Consider the following 8,766-nt stretch of genomic DNA (forward strand, 5'->3'; position numbering starts at 1 on the left):
GAACTTGCGGTACACACACATATATTCAAAAGTGTCAGACCACGTATTGAAGGATCTCCATGACTCATTAATGAATTAGTTAGAAGCATAATATAGTGTTTTGCACTTGAAATGACCATCCTAGGTGGAATAGTATCCGAGTACCCCATTTATATCGATTACCTTATCTTCCCTTTACTTGTGCTTCTCTTTCTTGTCTCTTTTACTTTTGTTTACACAACATATTGTCAACAAAATCACTATTTATCTTCACTTAGTTAAGAAACGATTTAAGTATTTTTATTCCCTACTCCCTATAGATACGATACCAACTCACCTGGGATTTTATTACTTGACAAACCCATGCACTTGCGGGACATACACATGTGGCGCTGTCAGTAGCAGTTACTTTTCATAGCCAACCGAAAATGAGATTTCTAGTGTGGAAAATCCACATGCCCGTATTGATGCCTGATTCCAGCACTATTTAAGCCTCGATTCAGCCCGATTTTGAGGACAATCGTTTATCCTTCTCTCTAACTTTTCTCCATCTTTTGAGAGGCCGTCAGCTAGGCTTTAGAGGGGCTTTTGGCAAGTCATTGGAGTGGTTCTATGGCTTCCACACCGCACTCCACTTGGAAGAAGGTTATTGGGGGAGCTTTTGTTGGGATCGATCTGACGAGGTGTTCCCTAGGTTGGACAAGGGGACCTTTTATTATGCTTTCCTTAATTGATGTTTTAATTGAATTCAAATATTGAATGCTTGATTAATTGAATACCCCCTTAGACTGAAACTAGGGTTTAGAGTTCACCTTTGTAACCCTTGTCAGTGAGTGACACACCATGAAGGTTAGACAAAGGCAGATTGGTGAGGGTTGAGAGGGTGAGGCGAGAGATAGCGGAGTGTCCCCTTTCCCATCCGGTGTGATTTATCTTACCTCCATTTCCTAGAGTTCTTTGCGGTCACAATACAGTGAAGTGCTAGAGGATGAACTCCGCTTAGGCTTAGTTGTGTGAGTGATAGAGTGAATCGTTGAAGTGAACTCTAGTATCTGGGGCTTAATTGTGACTTGGGGCCTTTCACCTTGACCAAAAGGTTAGGTCTACAAATAGGAATAGGGTTTATGACTTGGAATCCCCAAAACTCCATGTAACTTTATAAAGTGTGAGATGTTGAGACTATTCGATTTCTCCGCCGAGGCATAGTATAGAGTTAGTCACGGTTGACCTTAGATTTGGGACCCTGTATCTTAGGATGTCCACGAGTTATTAATGCATTAATTAGGAAGCATAATATTTGGTTTTGCACTTAAAGCGATACTCCTAGGTGGAACAATATCCGAGTACCCAACTTTATATTGATTGCTGACAACGCCTCTTGCGTATGTCCCTCAAATGCACGGGTTTGTCGAGTAATAAAATCCTAGGTGAGTGGGTATCGTATCCACATGGAGTAGGGAATAAAAATACTTAAATTGTTTCTTAACAAAGTAAAGATAAATAATGATTTTGTTGACAAAATCTAATGTAAACAAGAGTAAAAGAGATGAGAAAGAGAAGCACAATTAAGGAAGAGAGTGGGTACTTGTACTTGCAAACCTTAGGACGGTTTTGTTTTATTAGCTCTTATTATGTTTCCTTTAATTGATGTTATAATTGAGTTTCAAAATCCTGTTCTTGTGGATTTGATTTTCCCTTAAAGTGACACTAGGGTTGAGAATCTATCTAGATAATCCTTTGAAGGGGTGACAACTTCATTAGAGTTAGACTTAGTGAGATTGAAGAGGGTTGAGAGGGTGAGTCGAGAGATAGCAAAATATCCCCTTTCCCTTCTGACGTGATTTATCCTACCTTCACGTTCCAAGAGTTCTTTGCAGTCACTATAGAGTAAAGTGCGAAGAGACAAACTGCACTAGGGCTTAGTTGCATACGCAACAGAGTGAAGTGTTGAAGTAATCCTTAGTGCTGGGGCTTAATTGTAACTATAGGTCTTTTAGGTTGACCAAAAGATTAGATCTATATTAGGGAATAGGGTTTATAACTTGAAACCCCTAGAGCTTCAAGCAGTCCTACACAGTGTAAGGCATTGAGAATATCCCTTTCTACTGGGGCATAGTATAAAAGACTACTCATAATTGACCATAGGATTGGAACAGCTTGTATTTGGATTTCCATGACTCATTAGACTTCAATTAGGAGGCATAATAGTAGTCTTGCACTTGAAACAATAGTCCTAGGGTGAGTATTGTCTGAGTACCCCACTTTACCATTGATTATCTCTCTTTCTTACTCTTGCTTATTCTCTCTTCTCTTTACTTTTAATTGCATTAATATTTTAAATCAACATCACAACTTGGTTTTCACTATAGTTGATAAGTGCTTGTGTATTAGTAATACGAAGTATTCTTTTCTTACAATGAGCATTACTTTTCTCAGATTTTATCGCTTATACATGTGTATTTGTGTTCTTTTCTGCATGTAGAGTTGTGGAGACAAGTATAGAAAAAAGGAGCCAAGTAGATTATGGTTGCACTTTGTTGATGGTGTCTTGGAGTGAACAAACGTGAAGACACAAGTTTTGCTCAAAGGCATATGAGTGTGTGCTAACCTCCATTGTGCCTAAGTGAACATGCAAAGTGGAGGGGCACATAGGCAGTCACACTCATGTGTTCTGACATGTGCGGTGAGATTGTTGTCAAATATGATTTTGTTGAAGAAGCAACGTGATCTACCACATGAATGTGTGCCCATTCATGTGGCCTCGATGAAAAGTGTGAATTTGGGAGTATTTTGGCGGACTACTGTAGTAGGATATTGTAATAAAATACTGTAGTAGTTACTGTTTGCAGGCCGCTGAAAAATCAATTCCTGCATATTCACACGGCCGTGTGGAAATTCCACATGGCCCTGTGGATCCCCGATTCCAGCCCTATTTAAGTTGCAATTCAGCCCGTTTTCGGGGCCTTTCCCCATCTTTTGGCCATCTCTTCACCATCTTTGGAGGCGCTGTTGGCTAGGGTTTGGAGAGGCTTTGGCTAGGCTTTTGGAGTGATTCAACGGCCATCAACACCATGTTCCTTCGGAAGATAGTTATTAGGGGAGCTTTCATCGGTACTGATTTAGCAAGGTGTGCCTTAGACTTGATGAGGGAACCTTTAAAGAAGACACGGCTACTGCATAAGACCATCGACACGGACAACAAGGCGATTTACTTATGGATTTCATATTTTTACTTTCGATTTCATTATTGATTGTGTTTTGTTCCATGGAGAGCTAAACCCCTAGTGGTTTTTTGGACTTGTAAACCCTAGGATGTTATTGTTTCATTGATCTTTTATTATGCTTTCTTTAATTGATGTTTATAATTGAGTTCCAATCTTGAATGCATATTGAGTTGATTTTCACTTAGAGTGACACTAGGGTTGAGAATCCATCTTGGTAACCTTTGTGGATGTTTGACACAGCATGAGGGTTAGATAATGCTAGATTGGAGAGGGCTGAGAGGGTGAGTTGAGAGGTAGCGGAACATCCCTTTTTCCCTCTTGTGTAATTTATCCTACCTCCACGTTCCAAGAGTTCTTTGCGGTCACAATAGAGAGAAGTGCTATGAGATGAACACTATTGGGGCTTAGTTACGCAAGCAACAGAGTTAAGTGTTGAAGTAATTCTTAGTATATGGGGTTTAATTGTGACTAGGGGTCTTTCGCCTAGACCAAAGGGTTAGATCGACATTAGGGAATAGGGTTTATCACTTGAAGTCCCTAGAGTTTTAAGCAACCATGCACAGTGTGAGGCGTTGAGATTGAGCGATTTCTTCATCGGGGTATAGTGTAGGGTTAGTCACGGTTGACCTTAGGTTTAGGACCTTATGTTTTAGGATTTCCATGACTAATTAAGTATTAGTTGAGAGATATAATAATTGGTCTTGCACTTGAAACAATAGTCCTAAGGTAAGCAATATCAAGATGCTCCGCTTTCTATCGATTGGCTCTCCTATCATTTACTTGGGTTTCCTTCTCTGTTTCTTTCCAGTTGCATTGATTTTATTCACATCACTACCGATTCTTCTTCATTTTAGTTAAATAGCAATCTTAGTGTTTTTGATCACTATTCCTTTGGATATAACAACGCCCCTTGCGTTTATCTCGCAAGTGCACGGATTTGTAAAAATAATAAAATCCTAGATGAATGGGTATCGTATCCACAGGGAGTAGGGAATAAAAAACACTTAATTTGTTTCTTAACTAAGTGAAAGATAAATAGTGATTTTTCTGAAAAGATGCAAAATAACAAAAGTAAAAGCAACAAGAAAGAGAGCACAAGTAAATGAGAAGGTAAGGCAATCAATATAAATGGGGTACCCGGATATTGCTCCGTCTAGAACAATCGTTCCAAGTGCAAAAACCCTCTATTATGCTTTCTAACTAATGCAATAATGAGTCGTGGAGATCCTTTAATACATGTTCCCAAATATAAGGTCAACCATGCCTAACTCTATACATGTCCCGAAGGAGAAATTGAATAACCTCGCACTCATAGAATTGCAATGAATTCTAGGGATTCCAAGTGATTAATCCTCTTCCTAGATGTAGACCTAACCCTTTGCTCTAGGTGGTAGGTCCCTAGCCACAATTAAGCCCTAGGTGCTAAACTCAATTTAATGCTTTACTCCGTTGTCTCTACAACTAAGCCCAGCGTAAGGTCATCCCTTAGACCATTCACTCTACTATAACTACAAAGACCTCGAGGAAATAGAGGTAGAATAAATCACATCAGAGGGGAAAAGAGACGCTCCGCTACCTCTCGACTCACCCTCTTAACCTCTCCAATCTAGCTTTGTCTAACCCTCGTGGTGTGTCACTCACACACAAGGGTTACCAACAAGAACTCTCAACCCTAGTTTCACTCTAAGGAAGTATTCATACAATCAAGCATACAAGATTGGAAATCAAATAAAACATCAATTAATTGAAAGCATAATAAAGAGGTTCAATGAAACGAATACATCCTAGGGTTCATAAATACCCAAGTACCTACTAGGGGGTTTAGCTCTCCATGGAGCTAATTACAATCAATGAAATCAAATGTAAAAGCAAAGAATCCATAGAAAAATCCCTCAATAGTCATTCCGATAGTCTTGTGGAGAGTCCTCTACACATCCAAGGGTCCCTTTGTCCAGCCTAGGATACATTTCGCAGGATCGGTGCCAACAAAAGCTCTCCAACTAACCTTCTTCCAAACGGAGCACGATATTAGAGCCGTAGAACCTCTCCAAATCCCTAGCCAATACCTCTCAAAACCCTAGCCGCAGCTCTCTCTCAAGTTGGGGAAAAGATGGAATGCTGAAATCGGCATTTAAAGGGCTGGAATCGGGAATCCACACACCCCTGTTGGCGTCCCTGTTGATTTTCCGCACGGGCATGTTGAATTAATGCACGCCCATATGGATTCTCTATTTAACTCATTTTCTGGCGGCTGTGAAAAGTACCTACTACAGTGAAATGCTACACTGCTTTGCGCCAGTACCCTGCTACAGTATCTACCCGAAACACTCCTGAATCCATGTTTTCATCAAGGTAACATAAACTAGCACACGTTTATGTCGTAGATCACTTTGCTTCTTCAATAACGGATATGTTGGTGGAGATCTTGTTATACATGCTCAAGCCAGAATGCTTGAATGTGACTGCCCTTGTGCCCCTCCAAATCCTTGTTCTAACTTGAATACAAGAAGGTTGGCACACATTCTCGCATCTTGACCCTGACTTATGTCTTCGCATTTGAACCTTCTCAAGATTTCCTCCAATTTGGTGCATTCACGATCTACATTGGCTTCTGATAAACGCCTAAATGTATGTATTTTATATGTATTAATCTTGTATCTTTTGTGAATATGTTAACGAATTGATGCCCGTTTTATGTCTAAATTGGTTATTTCGGTGTTGCAGGTCTTAAATGAGTCAAACAATGCTCAAAAAAATGCAAATCGGATGAATTCGACATCAAAAACGGCATTTTTTTTGGGGTCCCCAGACCGTAGCGATGTATCGACGTAGCGTGTCATTGTTCTTGCTGCGAGCATTTGGCTGGGAGTTTCACGGGCTCCATGGGCCCGCATTTTTGGGTTCCCGTGAGGTTTGCACTGTAGCACGGAAGGGTTTTTGGGCATTTGGCTGTGAGCTTCACGGGCTCCATGCGCACGCATGGATCCCGCATGGACTGACGGGGTATATAAGAAGCTGATTTCTTTTAGGGCAAGGGGAGGAGTTTTTGGGGAGAGTTTTTCAAGCCGATTTTCACCAGTCTTTGAGAGGCAAGATTACATGTTTTGGAGAAGGGAAATCTAAGGGAGAAGCTCAGATTTGGCTAGATCTTCATCGATCTCTTCTTTGGGAGTTTGTAGACGACGAGGGAAGCCACCCCCATTGCGGCGTCCGTGGAAGCCTTTCCACCTAGCTTGGCTTGTCTTCCTTCTTCCATCGTTTGAGGGAGTTTTTATTATGCCATTTGTAGTTGTTTGCATGGATTTGTTGCTTGGATTTGTTTGTATGGACGAGTAGACCCCAAGGTCACCGGATGCCGGTGAACCTTGGGGTGAACTTGTGTATTTGGATGATTTAAGTTTGTTTATTGCAATTGTTGTGTTTTGAGATTCATTCTTGGTGCATTTGATGTGTTGCTTACATGAGAACTCTGTAAACCAACTGCTAGGTTGTACTTGGTAGCGTGACCATCGCCCTTGTACTAGACACACCAAGTTTGGAAGGGATTCATGTACGAATACGCCGTGACCATCGGGTATTCTGTACCCCTCCACCATTAGGGCTAGACCAAGTTGTGTTCCGGCTCTAATTAGGGATTTCCCCACTTGTTAATGCAATCGTATGAGGATTTGATCGGAAGAAATTCTGTGTCAATACTTATACCGGATTAGGGGTCAATGGCCGTGACCATCGGGTTGACCTAATCTAGGAAATCTCTAGGTCCAAACCTTCAATTGCATGACATTCTTAGCATCCCTGTGCACTTTAGTAGCCCCTAGGGAATCCGCATCCGTGACCGTTCCTTTCCCCGATTTTTATACCCCTCTCCGTATTTTTAGTCTCCACTTGTAGTTATTTTATTTAAATTAATAGATTAGAGAAACCTTTCGAACTGCATCGGCTAGACAATAAGCGAAGAGGAAGTAAGGGTAGATCCTTGGGCCCAGGGAATACGACCCTCTCGTGCTCGCACGAGAGGTATTACTTGACGACTCCGTGCACTTGCGGATCGCACTCATCAAGTTTTTGGCGCCGTTGTCGGGGACCCACAAGGAATACTCGGAAAACTTAGAGTTTATTGATTTAGCCATTTTTTCTTTTTATTTTTGTTCATCTCGCTTCTTTTTTTGTACATATATTTCCATTTCACTTGTTCTTATTTTTTTATTTTTATTATCTCGTACTTTTATATCCTCGATTATTGGCTCTCAAATATTGTGCTAGGTACCATCTTATGACACGTGCAAATCAAACAAATCTAGTAGAACCCTGTCGACTGAAATTGAGAGAACCTTGCATCAAAGATTGAGAGAGGTGGCTGAGAGTTCAGAACATCAAGGAACACGGGTTGAGATTAGTGAACCTTCAGCCATGGCAGAACCAAGGCGCACTTTGTCCGATTATGAAAGGCCCTCGCCATCGGTGAGGAATTCAAGTGTACATGCTCCCACCGTGTCGGCTAACAACTTTGAAATCAAAGCAAGCACAATTGGGATGATCCAAAATTCAGTACAATTTGATGGGTTAGCTGATGAAGACCCGCATGCGCATTTGTCTCGCTTCCTCCAAATTTGTTCCACCTTCAAGATTAACTCAGTGTCTGATGATGCGATAAGATTGAGATTATTCCCTTTCAGCCTAAGGGGAGCAAAGCATATCGGTGGCTCACGTCATTAGCACCGGGTCGATCACCACTTGAAGGAAATGGTGGACAGATTTCTTGCTAGGTATTTCCCACCAAGCAAAGCGACTAGATTGAGGCAAGAAATTTCGCGATTCCCGCAAGGGGACTCGAGACACTTTTTTTGAAGCCCACGAGAGATTCAAGGATCTCCTACGCAAGTGCCCCCCATCATGGCTTCTCCTCGTGGATGAGAATTCAGATGCTTTTGCAATGGTCTGAATTATGCAACTAGACAACTCATCGATGTTGCAGCAGGGGGGTCATTGAGTAATAAAACCCCTGAAGATGCTGAAATGTTGATTGAAAACATGGCGAGTAACGAATGCCACTGGTCTACTAGACAGAAACCACCTAAGGCAGCTGGAATTTATGAGATAGATAACAACACCGCACTAGCCGCTAAGGTGGAGGCCCCTAACAAAGAGATTCGATCGCTTTATGTTGGGTTCAAGCTCAAATTCGGAGCGCTTTTGTCTTATGAGACTTGTGGGGCGGGGCATGCTACTGTTCAGTGTCCAATCTCAATAGCCTCTCGTTGCCCCAATCGAGACAGCTTGATTATGTTGGGGAGGCCCCTCGAGGTCCGTGCAATCCCTATGGAAACACATACAATCGGGGGTGGAGGAATCACCCAAATTTTTTTCTTGGGGTCAACAACAAGAACCTCGGCCCCCAAGCAGCCTCGTGGGACTTTCCACAGCAACTTTCCTCAAGCAGTCGAGAAGAAGTTCTCCACCGAAGATGTGTTAGCGAGATTCATGATCAAGATCGAGGCAAAAATTTGTGAACATCAACAATCAATTCGCTGAAGTGAACACCGTTCTGAGGAATGTTCAGGCC

At 41.8% G+C, this 8,766-nt stretch overlaps 1 non-coding gene across 1 annotated transcript; it reads right to left on the minus strand.

Moving 5' to 3' along the window:
• Nucleotides 1-7,994: 7,994 nt before the first annotated feature.
• On the minus strand, nucleotides 7,995-8,103 carry LOC120271394. The gene has a single exon (XR_005540004.1). It is a non-coding gene; the product is annotated as a small nucleolar RNA R71 (small nucleolar RNA).
• Nucleotides 8,104-8,766: the final 663 nt, after the last annotated feature.

The sequence above is a fragment of the Dioscorea cayenensis genome, chromosome 10 (assembly GCF_009730915.1).
Source record: "Dioscorea cayenensis subsp. rotundata cultivar TDr96_F1 chromosome 10, TDr96_F1_v2_PseudoChromosome.rev07_lg8_w22 25.fasta, whole genome shotgun sequence".
Classification (NCBI taxonomy): Eukaryota; Viridiplantae; Streptophyta; class Magnoliopsida; order Dioscoreales; family Dioscoreaceae; genus Dioscorea; species Dioscorea cayenensis.